The sequence below is a fragment of the Onychostoma macrolepis genome, chromosome 16 (assembly GCF_012432095.1).
Source record: "Onychostoma macrolepis isolate SWU-2019 chromosome 16, ASM1243209v1, whole genome shotgun sequence".
NCBI lineage: Eukaryota > Metazoa > Chordata > Actinopteri > Cypriniformes > Cyprinidae > Onychostoma > Onychostoma macrolepis.
In genome coordinates, this window is record NC_081170.1 from 9,275,737 (window position 1) to 9,294,017 (window position 18,281).

An 18,281-nucleotide genomic window follows, 5' to 3' on the forward strand; every position below is an offset into this window, starting at 1 on the left:
TGGAATAAACTGATTTTAAAAGGCCAATTGTCTGGTGAAAGTATGAACGTGTGAAGTGAAGGAAGGAGCAGGGAGGGAGGGGAAGAGGAGGCCGTGTGTGTTACATACCAGAGCGGTGAGATCGAGCCTGTAGAGAGGACAAGGATCATTTAAAAACACATACCACTCTGCTTGGAAAACACAAGCAATGCGCTCACTCCTGTTTTGTTGAACGTTACAATGTTTGAATGCCGCTGCGCGGGGTTCATACATGGATACAGACTTATATCCAGCTGGGAAGTAGCTTTAAGCTGTTAGGTGTGTTTTGGAACAAGGTAGCTGGTTTATAGCTGGTCATTAGCTGGTGCAAGGAGGTAGACCACCCTGAGCCATCAAACAGATGGTCTTACCCAGGGTTATTATAGTTTATCTTTAATTTGACCTTTAAATTTATTTTCATTTTTGTCAGTTTTGAGTGTGTGTGTGTGTGTGTGTGTGTGCGTGTGCGTGTGCGTTTTTGTCACAAATGAGGACATAAATTTGTATAATGACAAGGGTATGACAGGTATTACAAGGAGAAGGTGACTTTTCAGGACATTACCCCATGTCCTGACTTTTCAAAATGCTTATAAATCACACAGAATGGAGTGTATTGAAAATCTGAAATAGCACAAAGTTTCCTGTAAGGGGTAGGGTTAGGTGTAGGGTTGATGTAGGGCAATAGCACATACAGTTTGTACAGTATAAAAACCATTACGCCTATGGGATGTCCCCACTTTTCACAAAAATAAACGTGTGTGTGTGTGTGTATTTTATTATTATTATTTTTTTTTTTTTTAATGAAGGCGGGTTACAACATTTTAAACCTTTACAATATATTCTTTATATAGAAGTAAAATTAATTTGTTGCCATTTTTATTTTAGTAATATTGGAGTCATTAAAATTTACTTTAGTTTTGTTTTAGCTTTTCCAGTTATATTAGTTATTTTTAAGTTTATTATTATTTTAATGACCAGACCACAGCTTACAACAACTTACAACAACCAGTAACCATCCTGAACCAATTAAAAACCAGCTACCATGTTCAAAAACACAACTACCAGCTTAATATGGACCTCCAACTGTGTACTTTCTCCCATGATGCACATACTGTAACCTTTGTCTTGTACATGTTGCTGTTTCACTGCTGCTTTCACACCTGAAAACATCTTAAGTAGTAAGTGTGGTTCTTCCGGCCATGTCAACTGTAGTTATGTCTAGAGGTTATGTTACTGTAAATACAACTATTTTGGCTGTCTGTTAAAACTGTCTGTGGCATTGGATAACGCTAGAAAGCTGTAGACCAGATGTTCAAACACTTTATTCTGAGAAAAGCATTTTAGGTTCATAACATCTCCACCAGCCTATAACGTCCCCTCTCTGATCTCTGCACAGATGGTTATGAGGACTATTTAGCCTTGATTTTTAGCTTATTATTAGAATTATTATTGTTAACTAAAACTAAAACCATGAAGAAAAATAGTTTGAAATAAAATTAATGTTAACTTAAACAAAATAAAATTACGTTTTATTGCAGCTAGTTCCCAGAATGAGTGTCCAAACAGCTGATAGAGCATCACAATAATGCACAAGTAATCAATACATTGTCAGTCCTCTGTCGTGTGTGTCATGTGTTCCTGCCTCTTGTGTCCATATTTGGTCTTGTTCCTGTCCTTGTTTAGTGTGATTATTAGTTAAGTCTTGTCCAGCTGTGTTTTAGTAATTGTCATGTGTATTTAGTTCCTGCCTGTTTAGTTAGTTTTCGTCTGGTCTACTTGTTATTCCCCGGTGTTCCTGTCCGTGTGAACCTTGCCTTGCCTTGCCCTGCCTTGCCTTGCCCTGTCCTGCCCTGCCCTGTCCTGATGTCACCATTAAAGACTATGATTTTGAAGTTTATCCTCGTCTCCGTGTTCCTCGTTCCTCCCTGCTGTGTGCACCATGACATACATCTCCAGTCCATCAATAAACTTTTGTAAAACAAAAGGCAAAAGCAGTTTCATCATTAAGACGTTTTTAACTTCACTCGGTTCCTTCCGTCAGAGTCTTCTATCCATAATATTGCTTTCTTCAGAAAAGTTATCTCACTGGTATCAGGAGAGAAATATGCATTGATCAAGTGCCATTTACAAGTGAAAACGGTTCTAAACAAATATGTTGGTGGATTTTGATGTGAGAGGACACTGGAGTAAGTGTTATGATGGGCTATGGACTCATATTTTTGCCAGAAGTGATGGTTTAAAGTTAAAGTATCTTAATGATGGATTTGTTTGTTACAAACGCAACTTTTCACCTCACAAGATGTTAACTGATAGACTGGAGTCAATTATTTATGGATTATTGTCATGTTTTAATCAGCTGTTTGGTCTTTCATTCTGACGGCACCCATTCACTGCAGAAGATCCACTGGTGAGCAAGTGACGTAATGCTAATCTGACGTAAAGAAACAAGCTAATCTTCATCTTGGATGGCCTGAAAATGAGTAATTTTTCAGCAAATTTTCATATTTTTTGGGATGAACTATTCCTCTAATAATTTTCATTATTACTGGCAAGCATGGTGATACAGAGTATAAAGATACAGTGAGCACAGAGAATCAACACTCACCTTTACATTACAAAAAAATAAAGCAATTCCTTAGTATCATTCTCAAACATCTCACACGGCTCAGTAATTTAGATTTTGAATATAATAAGCAATAATTTATTCATATTGCTCTCTTGTTCCTCTCTTCGATTGTTCTTTCATGGAGGAGATGTTTCACTCATACATAAGGTGATTTACACCTCATAATTTTGTTGGTGTTACAGCTGCAGCTGAAAAGAAGCTTTGGAGCGCTCAGATTTTCAGATTGTTTAATCTTTTAAGCAAGGCTTTATTGAGTCAACATAAATTCTGTAGTCAAAGCTTTTCTCGGTTTCCCTTCATTATTCACCATCCTGTAAGCACTGAGCAGTGAAGCAGATGGCATTTTATGCTCTCTATTTTTCTTCTGATTGTTTCAACAGCTGAACCCCGAGCCGCTCGTGGTAGTTACACAGCAGTCTGGGAGGCCCAAACACCTCACACCCAACCTTGAAATGTATGTGGTGATAAATGAACAGTAAAAATTCATTGTAGATTGTATAAAGCATACAGTGAAATTTCTAAAATAGTAGTATTTTCATAAATTAGTTTTATGTTTCTCATTACTAATTAGACTGTCAGAACAACAATTTGAATAAAAAAGTAATTAATAAATAACCTTTTAAACTTGACCGTTTGTACAGAGGAGTACAAAATGTACTTATTTGAATAGCAGAAATATAGAAGAATCTTAAATATTTCTTGTATATTTCTTCTTCTGTATTATTTATTTATTTATTTAAACCTAGACATTTCTGTTTATTTCCAGATTTAAATTAAGAAAAAAAGATCCTACATATTCACTGTGATCTGTTTGGGCAACTATTCCAAACAGAAATGTTTTATAAATGGGTGTATTTCCTTTAACATTATTTTTCTTTATACAACAAAAGTGATATACAGTATCTTACAAAAGTGAGTACACCCCTCACATTTCGGCAACCATTTAAGTATATCTTCCCAAGGGACAATTCTATAGAAATGAAACTTGGATATATTTTAGAGTAGTCAATGTGCAACTTGTATAGCAGTAAAGATTTACTGTCCTCTGGAAATAACTCAACATACAGCCATTATTGTCAAAAAAGCTGGCAACAAAAGTGAGTACACCCTATGTGAAAACAGCTAAATGTCGTTTAACCATGCAAAGCCATATGTCCTATTCATCATGTTCATGTTCATGTTTTTGTCTGCTTGACAGGACTATACAAATTTGTGTATCTTATATTACAGCAGTTAAAATTTGGTGATTTGAGTACAATTCTCTCATACTGACCACTGGATGTTCAACATGGCACCTCGTGGCAAAGAACTCTCTGAGGATTTGAGAATCAGAATTGTTGCTCTCCACAAAGATGGCCGAGGCTATAAGAAGATCAGTAACAACCTAAAACTGAGTTACAGTACAGTGGCCAGTGTCATACAGAGGTTTTCCAAGATTGGTTCCACTCGGAACAGGCCTCACAAGGGTCAATCAAAGAAGTTAGGTCCTCGTTCTGTGCTTCAGGTGCAGAAGCTGGCTTCGAAAAACAGATGCATGAGTGCTGCCAGCATTGCTTTAGAGGCAAGTCGGCTTGCATGGCCGTCATCCCAGAAGGAAGCCTCTTCTGAAGCAAAAAGCCTGCAAACAGTTTGCTGAAGACAACCTGTCCAAGAGCATTAATTACTGGAATCATGTCCTGTGGTCTGATGAGACTGATCTGATGAGGCTCAGATGGTGTTCAGCATGTGTGGTGACGCCCTGGTGAGGAGTACCAAGAAAATTGTGTCTTCCCTACAGTCAAGCATGGTGGTGGTAGCTTCATGGTCTGGGGCTGCATGAGTGCTGCTGGTACTGGGGAGCTGCGGTTCATTGAGGGAAACATGGATTCCAACATGTACTGAGACATTCTGAAGCAGAAGATGATGCCCTCCCTTCAGAAACTGGGCCGAACGGCAGCTTTCCAACATAATAACGACCCCAAACACAAAACCACAAAACCGCCAAGATGACAACTGCCTTGCTGTTGAAGCTGAAGGTGAAGCTGATGGAGTGGCCAAGTATTTCTCCAGACCTGAACCCTATTGAGCACATGTGGGGCATCCTCAAGCGGAAGGTGGAGAAGCACCATGTGTCTAACATCCAACAGCTCTGTGATGTCATTATGGAGGAGTGGAAGAGGATCCCAGCAACAACCTGCGCATCTCTGGTGAACTGCAAGCCCAGGAGGATTAATGCAGTACTAGATAACAATGGTGCCCCTACAAAATATTGACACTTTGGACACAGTTTTGACATGTTCACTTAGGGTGTCATTTTTGTTGCCAGTTATTTAGACAATAATGGCTATATGCTGAGTTACATTTAGAGGACAATAAATTTGTACTGCTATACAAGCTGCACATTGACTACTCTAAAATATATTCATTTGCGTAGTATTGTCCCTTGAGAAGATATACTAAAATTGTTGCTGAAATGTGAGGGGTGTACTCACTTTTGTGAGACACTGTAAATATCATTTTAATAACTATAATTCATAAAGGCACAATTTTACTTATCTCAAAATAGTTTTCTTAAAAGCGTCTATTGCTATGTTTTTGTCTTCTATTGCTTGTTTTTGAAAGGTTGTTAGTTTGATAAAGTTCTAGTGTTGTAGACCACACATCTGTGTGCTTTTATTTCTTCTGAAGCAGACAAAGGTATTTTCCCATCGATGTCTTTCTCTCTTTTTTAAAAAATCTCAGTAAATCTCCATGCAAATAACAACCACATAATCAGTAAAATCCCTTGATGGGGCTCCAAAGAGCCGAACAGGCACGCATTCAACTATTTCACTGCTTCATCAAGGAGACGCCCCATTTCAAAGAAGAAATCGCCTAATTCATTTTGACATAACTTATATTTTAAGCTCTCTTCCGTAGCCATTGATGTGTGTGATTTGTTTGGATCTGCGTGATTAGGAACAGTGAGGCAATCACAAAAACATGTTTGGTTTGTCATGCCCAAATGGCGTGTTTTGCACAAATGCGATGTCAATACGTGTCACTGAGTCATTGTTCAGCTAAACCACTACCACTCTGCTGTGAAGTTTACAGCAGTACATGAAGGATTAATGGATCATTGAATACTGAATGAAATGTGTTTTTGGATTAGGGAGTGGTTGAACATATGCCATGCTCTCGTTTCAAGAGTCTGAGAGCGATTCACAAACATTTTGTCTTATGTGCAGGCTTTAAACAAACCACTTAAACCAGACTCAACCTTTGGACTGGCATAATTCAAAATGTTTTAACCATTTAGAGGCAAATACTATATAGTTTCCACAGAAAGCTAATGACAAGGTTCTGCAGGTTTAACATTACGCCAATAGGTGGCGGTAAGTGACTGTCTTAATAAGTGAGTCATTTAACCGTTCATTAATTCAAGCGATTCGTTCAGAAACAAGTCACTGATTGAGTCATTACTCAAATGATTAGTAATTTACTCTAATGATTCGTTCATGAACGAAACACTTCTAGTCTCTCGGATTTACTCAAAATAAAATCTGTTTGACTTTGTTTGCAGATATTTTCGTCTGCGAAAGCATCTAAAATGTAAGTTGCTCAGTATTAACTTCTTGTTTTTTATTGTTATATGACATGTTTGATAATAAAACGTTGAAAGCACAATCAGCGCGAGAGACGCTGTTCCCCGGGATGAAATGGGTGTGCGCGCCGCGCTCCAAAACGGACAAGCAGATTACACTTTGAGCTTCAGGCGCATCCAAACGATCAAATGCACACAAAATGTCAAAATGGCCAGCTACGAGAGTATTCACTTAAACACAGTTTATGTCTTAAGTGGACGAGATCAGTTGGGAGAAAATCCGATGCGTGTCAATATTTTGTCTTAAAGTGACAGACTGGTGCTTGGGCCATCAATGTTAAATAACAAAATGCAAAGAGAAAATCACCCACAGCTCTTAATCTGAATAACGTTATAGCTTTAATAAGCATTAATCTATCAATACATACAGTGAAAATTATACAGTGTTATTTTACATTTTAATTTTTTTGTTTTACGTTTGATTACTTTTAGATTTCTTTTGTAGCTATTACTTACCTGAACATTAATGTTAGTAGACCTTCATGGAAAAATGAAAGCACTGTTTATTTCATTTCATTTCATTTGTATATTTGTTTTATTGTATTTGTTGGTTTGTTTTACTTTGTTTCTTTGTTCATGTTCTTACTGTATCTTATGTATATAAAACACTAAAAATGCCTGCACACTGGTGCATTTACAAATTGATGTTTTATATTAATTTAATTAAATATTTATTTTACATTTCAGAATATAAAGCAATGTTAATCCAGCTCCTAATCTGTCTCATTCATTATTTATATATATATATATATATATATATATATATAACAAAAAGTACCGATAAGAATACCGTTAAAGTACCGGATCGATAAGCAGTAACAGTAAGAGTAGTAAGACCAAATGTCCCCACAAGGATAGTAAAACCTGAAATTTTTGACATTGTCGGGACCAGTCTGCAGTTCATTTGGTTCACAAAAACAAGTGTGTGTGTGTGTGTGTGTGTGTGAGATAGGCTACATATTCCTCTTTATAGTACTTTAAATGAAACTATAAACTATTATATGCTGAAGAATGTGTTTAGTCACTACTGCTTATTTCTGTGACAGCAGCTCTGTCCTTGACCCTGCGTCTTCTGAGATTGTAAACATATTCATAATATTCTGTTTAAATATTTCCTCAGAGAGAACGACATGAGCCACACAGCTTTCTTCCCTCAACACTGAGTTTTCTGACCGCATTGTCATTGAATGTAAGTAAAAACCTTATGTTCATCTGCCATTTCTTTATAAGGCCTTATTATTGCCTCGTTGTTGAACTCATCAAACCAAACCACAACTAGAACCATGACCTTGTGGTTAGAGCATGAGAATCCTTGTGATGAGCTGGAGTGCTTGTTTAGGAGATACAAGTTCAAACCTGGCCTATATGTTGTATCTAGATTCCTCTACATTAACTTTCACTCTTCCCAATAATTAGCCTAGTTCTTTCTCAACTGTCTCTATTATCGGTTTTAATGTAACATTTTTGAATTAATAACATATGCTTTTGAACTGAAAACAACAATGTAGATCCATTATTGAAGTGTTATAAAAAGAATTCACATTAAAATACACAACAATTTCAAATGTTATATATATATATATATATATATATATATATATATAATTTTTTTTTTTTTTTTTTTTTCAATATATTTAAAAATATACAAAATAAAAATATAATATTCTATATATAATTTAATTTATTCAAAATAATCATTTTATTAATGATATATGTTTATATGTAATGTTTAATATACATTATTATGAGATATATATAAGAAGACAATTTTTAAATATATAAATTAATTGTTAATAAATTATTTATTTTTTAAGAAATCAGGTGGCTGTCTAAAAAAACATCCATATATTATTCACTTGACTGTTAAATTGCAGCACTAAAGACTAGCAGTAAAGTTAACAACCCCTGCACAGCGACGATTCCATCTACTAGTCGACATCAAGCACTTAATGAGTTTGAACGGATCCCATAAATTCCTAATCATGACTTCTGCAATGGGTGATAAGCTGCATTGTGTGCTGCACTAAAGTGTTCTCTCAAAGCGCTAATATCCTTCTACACTTTCTCTCACTGCTGCTTGGCTTGCAGTAAATACTGTGGTAACAAAGGAATGGCATGGAGTTTTGGCTAAACCAATCCTTTTGCTTTCAAGTTCCCCAGTTCTCTCATCTGCGCTGTGGTGAGAATAATTATCTGTTCACATTAACACCATGCCACATCGGTCTATTACCATTCATGCTGACACAGTGGCACACATGATTTATGTGGTTGACCCACTGTCTTATGTGAGGACGTTCCCATTCTTGTGCGGAGCAAAACCTCCCCCAGACCTCTACTGAATAACATCCTATGTGTGTGTGTGTGTGTGTGTGTGTCTCAATACCCACACACACGAACACATATCATCCTACCAAAAGACTTATCAGCTGTTTTTCTTCTCAGGGCGAGATTAGCGTCCCCTCCTCCCTCTCATGTCATAGATAAGACCGCCACACACAAGGCTCATGCTGTAAATCATTATGGCCTGATGGCTGCCTGTGGACTAGCCACTTCAGAAATCAACATGTACATAAATCGAAGTGATGACTATACGTTACATAACATTCACATTTTTTCAGGCTTTATCTTTGTTGTGGTGTCACACAAATTTTTTGCTGATGACATTTAAATGCTGTTTGTGGCTTCTAAGCTATTACTTCCAATCTCTAAGCCAATTGTGCATTATATGTATTCAATATTGTACTTTAAATATATGTTGTAGCAAGACACAGTCCAATGCTGCATCCAAAATCGAATACCTACTATATAGTAAAAACAATACAAAGAGTAGTATGTTCAAATTCACAATATTCGAAAAAACAGTAGATGAAAAATATGGATGACCTGCTACTTCCAATGCGAGTCAATGGACACCCTATCCCATGAGGCCACAGGAGAGAATTTATGAATGGCAGTGAAGCGACGCAAGTTACACTGGTAGTGGTAGGTCACATGGTAGATCACAACAACATGGCAGATGTAGTACGTCCTTATTTAATTTGTATTACCCATATTTGTACTATATAATATACATTTTAATGGTAAGTTCAAAGTAAGTTCAAATTCAAATGTAGTACCTACTCAGACAGTACGCGATTTCAGAATGCACAGCAAGTCTTTTGATATTAGATCACAAATAAATGCTGACATGAATACTTGACCAATGCACTGCAACTGCATATCTGTACATAAGGCATTCTTGTGTAAATAGGGTTTTTAAAAATAACCTGTTGCTAAACTGTTGCTCTGCCATTTCAGTAGTTAACTTTCAAGTCACAAGAATGGCAATGTTGACAATGCACTGCCATTGTGTTTTGCATTGCATTCTGACCAGTGTTATTCAGAATTGTGTTGTTTTTAAAATTCCAATTTGAATAAAATTCCAATTCAATTCAGTTAGCAAACATGTGCAAAATTAAATGAATTCTAATTAAATTTCAACTGCAGTAAGTGTTGTTTTAAACTAAAAACTGAAAAAGTTTTCAGGATGATGCTTGACAAAGCATTTTTACAAACATTTAAAAAGTCTGGAAGGCCTTCTTTTTAAAGTTTACATTCAGAAATGGGTACATAATTAATATTTTATATATTATTTAATAAATGCTTATAAATACTCAATTTATTAGTGCTGTCAAACGATTAATCACATCCAAAATAAAAGTTTTTGTTTACACAATATATGTGTGTGTATATTTATTTTGTATATATAAAAGCCCTATTCGGACGGGACTAGTTTTACAGGGGGTCGTTAGAGAAATGTGTGTTTCACAGACGTAGGCTACTTGGTGATTTTAATCCCGTCCGAATCTGCCATGTCTGTGTTTTTCTCACACAACCTCTGTAATAATTCCAGAGCAAATTACCTACTGTTTTTCAGCAAACTCAGTGATCCTCTGAGAAAACTAATCCCGTCCGAACGCGATGTCTGTGATTGCCGGTGAGTTTTTTTTTCACAACGCCTTTCCTTGTGTGTTTTGGCCAACGTGAATTACCGTAGACGCTCTTACCGCGCTCATGTTAGATATATTTGCCTCCCGGCAAGGAAAAAATAAGTAAATAAATTAAAAACAATAATAAAATCAAGAGTCAGATCACGTAAACCATTCAGACTGGCTATTGTAATATCTGCATCAGGTAAAATTACTCGCGTTCATTTCTGCACTCAATTACATAATGTTTTAATTACATATGCACCTTTATGAAAATTAAACACGGGTTTACTACAAATAAATAACTAAAGTAAAACTAAAGTAACCACACATTAACATGGTTTTGCTGTACTTCACCATGGTATTTGTAGTAAAACTGTTATACTAATGGTAATCAATCCGAATGACACGCAATGCACGCATACAGAGCGCGTGACCTCTGAAACGCCCAGATGTACAAAACAGACCCTCCCACCCCTGTAATAAACACGGAGATGTTAGTCCCGTCCGAATTGGTCCATGAAAATCGCAGACGTCAGGTGATAAGAATCGAAACTCAAACGTAAAACTAGTCCCGTCCGAATAGGGCTAAAGACACACACATACAGTATATATTTACAAAATATGTATTTACGTTTATATTTATATTCATATAAATTATATAATATAAAAATATATTTAATATACAAATATAAAATTTTTGTAAATATATACAGTGGGGCAAAAAAGTATTTAGTCAGCCACCAATTGTGCAAGTTCTCCCACTTAAAAAGATGAGAGAGGCCTGTAATTTTCATCATAGGTATACCTCAACTATGAGAGACAAAATGAGAAAAAAAAAAATCCAGAAAATCACATTGTAGGATTTTTAAAGAATTAATTGGTAAATTCCTCGGTAAAATAAGTATTTGGTCACCTACAAACAAGCAAGATTTCTGGCTCTCACAGACCTGTAACTTCTTCTTTAAGAGGCTCCTCTGTCCTCCACTCGTTACCTGTATTAATGGCATCTGTTTGAACTTGTTATCAGTATAAAAGACACCTGTCCACAACCTCAAACAGTCCAACTCCAAACTCCACCATGGCTAAGACCAAAGAGCTGTCAAAGGACACCAGAAACAAAATTGTAGACCTGCACCAGGCTGGGAAGACTGAATCTGCAATAGGTAAGCAGCTTGGTGTGAAGAAATCAACTGTGGGAGAAATTATTAGAAAATGGAAGACATACAAGACCACTGATAATCTCCCTCGATCTGGGGCTGCACGCAAGATCTCACCCCGTGGGGTCAAAATGATCACAAGAACTGTGAGCAAAAATCCCAGAACCACACGGGGGACCTAGTGAATGACCTGCAGAGAGCTGGGACCAAAGTAACAAAGGCCTCAAATCCTGCAGTGCCAGACGTGTCCCCCTGCTTAAGCCAGTACATGTCCGGCCCGTCTGAAGTTTGCTAGAGAGCATTTGGATGATCCAGAAGAGGATTGGGAGAATGTCATATGGTCAGATGAAACCAAAATAGAACTTTTTGGTAAAAACTCAACTTGTCGTGTTTGGAGGAGAAAGAATGCTGAGTTGCATCCAAAGAACACCATACCTACTGTGAAGCATGGGGTGGAAACATCATGCTTTGGGGCTGTTTTTCTGCAAAGGGACCAGGACGACTGATCCGTGTAAACGAAAGAATGAATGGGGCCATGTATCGTGAGATTTTGAGTGAAAACCTCCTTCCATCAGCAAGGGCATTGAAGATGAAACGTGGCTGGGTCTTTCAGCATGACAATGATCCCAAACACACCGCCCGAACAGCGAAGGAGTGGCTTCGTGAAGAAGCATTTCAAGGTCCTGGAGTGGCCTAGCCAGTCTCCAGATCTCAACCCCATCGAAAATCTTTGGAGGGAGTTGAAAGTCCATGTTGCCCAGCGACAGCCCCAAAACATTACGGCTCTAGAGGAGATCTGCATGGAGGAATGGGCCAAAATACCAGCAACAGTGTGTGAAAACCTTGTGAAGACTTACAGAAAACGTTTGACCTCTGTGATTGCCAACAAAGGGTATATAACAAAGTATTGAGATGAAATTTTGTTATTGACCAAATACTTATTTTCCACCATAATTTGCAAATAAATTCTTTAAAAATCCTACAATGTGATTTTCTGGAATTCTTTTTTTCTTATTTTGTCTCTCATAGTTGAGGTATACCTATGATGAAAATTACAGGCCTCTCTCATCTTTTTAAGTGTGAGAACTTGCACAATTGGTGGCTGACTAAATACTTTTTTGCCCCACTGTACATGTGTTTGTATTCATATATACATAATAAATATACACACACGAATGATATGTAAACAAAAACTTTTATTTTTGATCAGATTAATCACGATTTATCGTTTGAGAGCACTAAAATGTATATATTTAACAAATTTGGAGGCCAGGGTGGATGAACACTTAATTTGCCAAAATGCCATTTCTCGATGAATTTCTCTGAATGGTAAATTCCACTTCCTATAATTCAAATGCAGCTTTAATTTGAATTCAACTTCTGTGGGATATGGCCAATTAAATTCAAATTCAAAGCTAATTCTTAAAATCTAAAAAGGCCAATCCTCATTCTTTTATTTCACAATTAAATAACATGTAAAATCCCACTTGAAATAGAAGCATTTCCATTCACATGCTTGTGTAGAGTATGTTTTGATTCCTGCTGTGAGATTTGTGTATCTCTACCCTCGGCAGGCCCTGTAATCAAGCCTTTTCTGTTTTTAGGATTGTTAGTATCTTCTCCTCAAATCCATCCTTTTCCTTTCATCCTCTAATGACAGACCTGCTCCTCATTATGGAATTTAAAACCCTGCCAGACCCCAAACCCAAGCAGCCACATCTTCCACCAAAATCAGGCTGTTCTCGTGAGCTTTTCAGTGTGGGGAACGGGGGTGGTCGAGGGCTGGTTTCGCTCCAAAGATGCACGCAGACCAATCCAACCCAGCTTTGGAAACAGGATTTAAGCATTAGCCTCATCATTTCATGATCATCTAAGGAAGACCTGCCATGAAACCGCTGTCATCTCCTGTCAGGCAAGTAACATGTGCAAGTTTTGCGCTTAAGGGGAGCTAATGGGGGCAGTGCCATTAAAAAATGATGTCTGGCCATAACGTGCTTCTTCTGGGTGGCATGAAGATCCATCAATCTCAGAGATCCTTTCGGAGATAAGGAAAAGGAAGCAAATCCCACATACCTCTGAAACAAGCCCTCATTGTGAAGAAAGTGGTTCAGGTTGTGTGCGTGTGCTTGAATGTAAAAGATAGGAAGAGATGCTGGCATACTTTGCAGCATCTGAAGGTGAGGTGACCCTTCTTCCTGCTTTCCTGTCAGCGACATTCCGAGCAGCATTCCGGCCCTCCAAAGTGCTTACTGTTTGGAAAGCAAGTTTCTGCCCGCAGCAGGAGTGATGGTGTGTATGTAAGGAGCGAGAGTGTATGAAAATAAGGTCAGCAAGTAAAGGAAGAGTGGCTTAACACACAAAAACACACACACTCGCCCTCCTTTATATTTCACACAAGCATCTTCTGGCCTCTCTGCTTGAGTTCACTAAACACAATGGCTTGGATATGAGGAGGCAGGGAAACTCTTTGTGATACTGCTGTGTGTGATACACACTTCATTTCCTTTTCCTCCTCGCCCTGAATTCTCCCACAATTCATCTACAGGACAATGTGAATATCAGTTATGGATGTTCTCATCATTTGTATATTTAAAAATATTGTCCTCTTAAGTAACTTCATTATAATTGGCTTCTTTTCATAGCTACCCTAGTTTTCGCTCTTTCTCAAATTAGTCCTTTTTGTGTTTTCTGCAAATCTGTGTTTTTGGCCTCCTGTTTTGTGTTTAACACACAGCGAGTGCTTTTGTTTTTCCTTCTCATCTTTTTTATGTGGCTTCTGCTTTATTGTGAAGAACCGCTGGCTTATTTTGTTGTTAATTAGCTGTAAGCCTGAGGAATTGTGTGAACAAGCGTGCAAGGCTTTTTGAAGTGGGTAGAAAATGGAAATTCACTGGAATTTAATGGACTTATTAATGCAGTTTAACTCTCTCTCATACACACAAACACAATATGTGCATTATCAAAATTTTGACATTGGCTGGTTTTCCTGCAAATGTTATTTTTTGCAATCAAAATCTGGACAAAGTATACTTTTTTAGATGCATAATCTATTTACGTTTTGCAATTTTTCCTATTTTTTTATTTTAAACTACAAATTTATATTGCTTTTGTTCATTGCTTAATAACTAATAAATCGTATTCAGCATCACATTTTTAATGAAATGCTTGGAGCGACTCCACAAAACACCTGAAGAAAAACGCACCAGTCAGCTTCTCTCTTAATACGCTTCATCTTTCGTTTTCTGCATGGTGTCTTAACTTCATTTTATAGAAGCCAAAAAACCCTATAATCTTTTCCGGCATGGGAAGATTACTGACAAGCCTGATTCTGATGGGATTAAAATCATGGAGAAGCTCTGGTAATTATTACATTCCCCCCATCTCCCCATATAAAACTACTCCCATCCCAACAGGGTTTTGACGCAAAGAAATGAGATCTCTGAACAGATCCGCTCGCAATCCTCTCTGTCCGCGTGCATAGATATACTCCAGATTCATACACAAGCCCAAACATGTGCGCAACTCTGGATATGATTAAGTCAACAGACATGTCTTTCACCCAGTGCCATGTGTGTGACTGAATGTAGGAAGTGTCATGTAGCAGCTGGCAAAAGAGCATGAGTGAGTGGGCGATTGGTCCCTTCCGAGGGGATTAAGACCACAGGAAGTGCTTAGACACATCTAGGCCTGGAGCCTGGGACTGATTCCATGCACTGACTCAGTCTAATTCACTCCAAACGGACTTCCCATTAGCTATTCAGGATTTCATCCAGGCATTTGAGAGTGATTGGGTCACCTCTTAGTGCAAGTTTTACATTGGGTGAGTTTTGCCTGGAAACCCTCAGCCTATCCGTGGTGACTCACATCCTGTTTTTAAAAATGTTGAACGCTCAGTTATTTTGCCTTTGGGCATGTTTAAACAAACACTGAGTGCTTGCTGTGATCGTGTGCGTGTGTTTGATTGTGTACTTCATATTTAGTCTGTGTTAGTATACAGGCCTTTGCTGGCTGTTCTTGGGAGTGTGATCTGATCAGATACATGGGCCTGTCCTGGACTAAAACTTTAAAGTCCTCCATTAATCCTTTGAGTCATCTGTCCTGCTCTGTTGTTTAAATACACTAGATTAGTCAGTATATACTGAATGCAAAGGCCCCTCCTTATCCTTGCCCCCTTTTCAACGGTGTTATTATTTCCAAGTGCATCTGTATACTCTGCACATCCCTGTAAGCTTAGGGATAATGGGAAAATGTGTGAGGGATGACTTATCTGGGATTTGGCTCTGACTCATTTGATGTGGAGAAAGGTGTGGTGTTCAGACCTCTAACAAAATAATGAATTAATGAATCTTTTAAACAGTATAGTTCGCAATTCAGTTTGAGTCAAAAGTATCATGTAATTATAATATTTTCTGGACATGACGTTCTATGGTAATATTATCTCTTTGGATACCATGAAAATTTTTTGGTACGTGATTTAGGTAAATATTCAGTACTATGGTATTGTATTTATAAAATATTTTATCAGTATAATATCTTCATATTCTACTTTGTAAAGGTCGGGGTTTTTTAAAGAATGTGAATAAGTCATCTAGATCTGATTTGACTTTAACTGTAACCACTTATTTTCCCTCCTGCTTAGTAAAAAATATTTACTTTTTCTGTTCTTTTAGGTCTATTAGAGATATTTTGTTTGTTTTCTAATAGCTAATGACTATTTTTAATATTTAATGAAATAATAAGTTACTGTTCTTGTCTCCATCTGTCATCTTGGATGACTTTTTTCACTGAGCTTGTCGCATATTCTGGGATTGTGGGACACTGCATCACTAACACCGGAAATGTTGGTTTTTAAAGAATAAATCTGTCAGATGAACTTGTACAGGAAACTTCCAACTTCACATGAAGAACTATATTTCTTCAGCCCAAAAATAGGTCATAAGTCTATCGCAATATAGCGTCACAGACTGACAAACAGTGCTATATATGCAAATTGTGCATATTTAGGAAAATTAATGGTATTATCAAGTTTTAAAATTAAGTTTTGTGCATCTATGGTATTTTGATTGGGCATACATTGTTTAATATAATATAGTGCATCGTGTTTCATGCTCAGTGTTGAGTTATGAAGTCATTTTTGTTTACTTTTATCTGATAAACACTTTTAGCACAATGTTGAGTGCCTGCTTGATGTGAAATGTATAATCTGGGTCATGACTTGCATCTAAAACACACTGAGAACCGCAGTAAACTATGTATAGAGTAGAATAGTGAAGATCTTACTCATACTGAGCTCCACATAAAGCCACGTGGCGAGTTTAGCAACCTACTCTCTTTAGATGACCTTTCATCTTTACTCACCTCATTATGAATATCTCAGCCATAAAAACCACTCAGAATGTCCTCTTTTTCATTTTACTGTGTCCACCGTCCTAATGCATCTCTGGCATCTCCCCTGGTTTCCACAGCAATGGGTTCAGGTGACAGGAGAGCAGAGATACACACGGCACGCCTGTAATAGCAAGCGTGCCAACAGAAACCCAACTCCTCTTCTCTCCTGAGCTTTTGTGCGCTCAGAATAGAGCCGTCAAGACACACTTAAGCACTTTGATATAACAGATGAATCTAACCGCAGTAAAGTTTTGTTTACATTTATGGCTTCAGGCCTGCGGTGGAGCCAGTGGATGTCAGAACAGATGTTTCAGGTGTTTCTGGGGAGGGGATCTGACCACACACCTGTCAACTCTGAAATGTTAGATTATTGCCAGAGTAATAAATGATGTCACCGGGGCAGGTGTATAAAGTGTGCTCTCACATACTACTGTAGTATTGCTTTATTATTTTTCTTAATCCCTTTTTAGGCTGGAACACATACACAACTTTTAAAATCTGAAAGTCTGCATTGAGCAGAAATTGTGACTGAATTTACTTATTGTTACGTATATTCAAGTGGACAATAAAAGGGTTGTGCTTGATTTTGTCCGTTGTAAATTGATAGTAATGTTGTGTTTGCTAATTGCTGTAATCGTTTCATGTGAGTGATATAAATAATTATATGCACAGTTAAGTCATTTTTAATAAATACTGCAATATTCCATAAAAATGGTCTATTTTGCTTTAATAGTGACTTTAAACATATTTGTCAAGTGTATTTCATTTAAATGTAACACATTTTAGGTTAAATTATACCCTTTTTTAAATCTAAGCACCCAAAATCTGTTTGTTTTAATCTCCATATTTATGTCCCCTTCTGCAAGTGAATTGCTTTCACTTTCTTCATCTCTTGTTTTTGTTACCCTCAGGCATCCTCATCTGCCTTTTGAAAGGAGCACTTGAGCAACATGATCTCAAACACACTCGCCCAGTGCTTTCATAAGTCCCTCTGCTCTTTCCAAGAGGATGTTTGACCTCTGAGAGATGTAATTCTTCTTTCACATGTGCATCAGCAATGAAAATGTGATATTTTTCTTAACCAAACAGACTAAGCAGCTGGTTATACCTTTTAAAATCTTGTCAGATCTGGTCACAGATAAGATTTATTGGCTATAAAAATAAGACTTTCTAATTTATTAATCCTAATTTGACAAGGGATCAGATTTCTAAAAAAAAGAGAGAGAAAAGAATGAAGACTCTTAAGGAGAAAGTGTTTTTTATATATATAAAATAAAATAAAAATCAGTGCATAATGCATCATATCATCATGAAGAACAATTATCAATGCATGAGTGATTTCTGACAAGATTTTCCATTCATCATTCTATACAGTAGTTGCAGTTCTGCTCATTTGCATAGAGTTGAACTTCTAAATATGCTCACCATTCACTAGAGACAGCAATCTTTTAGCGGTCTCGTATTTTAACCGGAAGCAATGCTTTGAAATTAAAAACATC

The 18,281-nt window shown here is 37.1% G+C and overlaps 1 long non-coding RNA gene across 1 annotated transcript; it reads left to right on the forward strand.

The window, feature by feature from the left end:
* The first annotated feature begins 6,062 nt into the window (after positions 1-6,062).
* On the forward strand, positions 6,063-13,303 carry LOC131521751 (uncharacterized). Its single transcript, XR_009266353.1, has 3 exons — positions 6,063-6,214; positions 7,387-7,455; positions 13,055-13,303. It is a non-coding gene; the product is annotated as an uncharacterized LOC131521751 (long non-coding RNA).
* Positions 13,304-18,281: the final 4,978 nt, after the last annotated feature.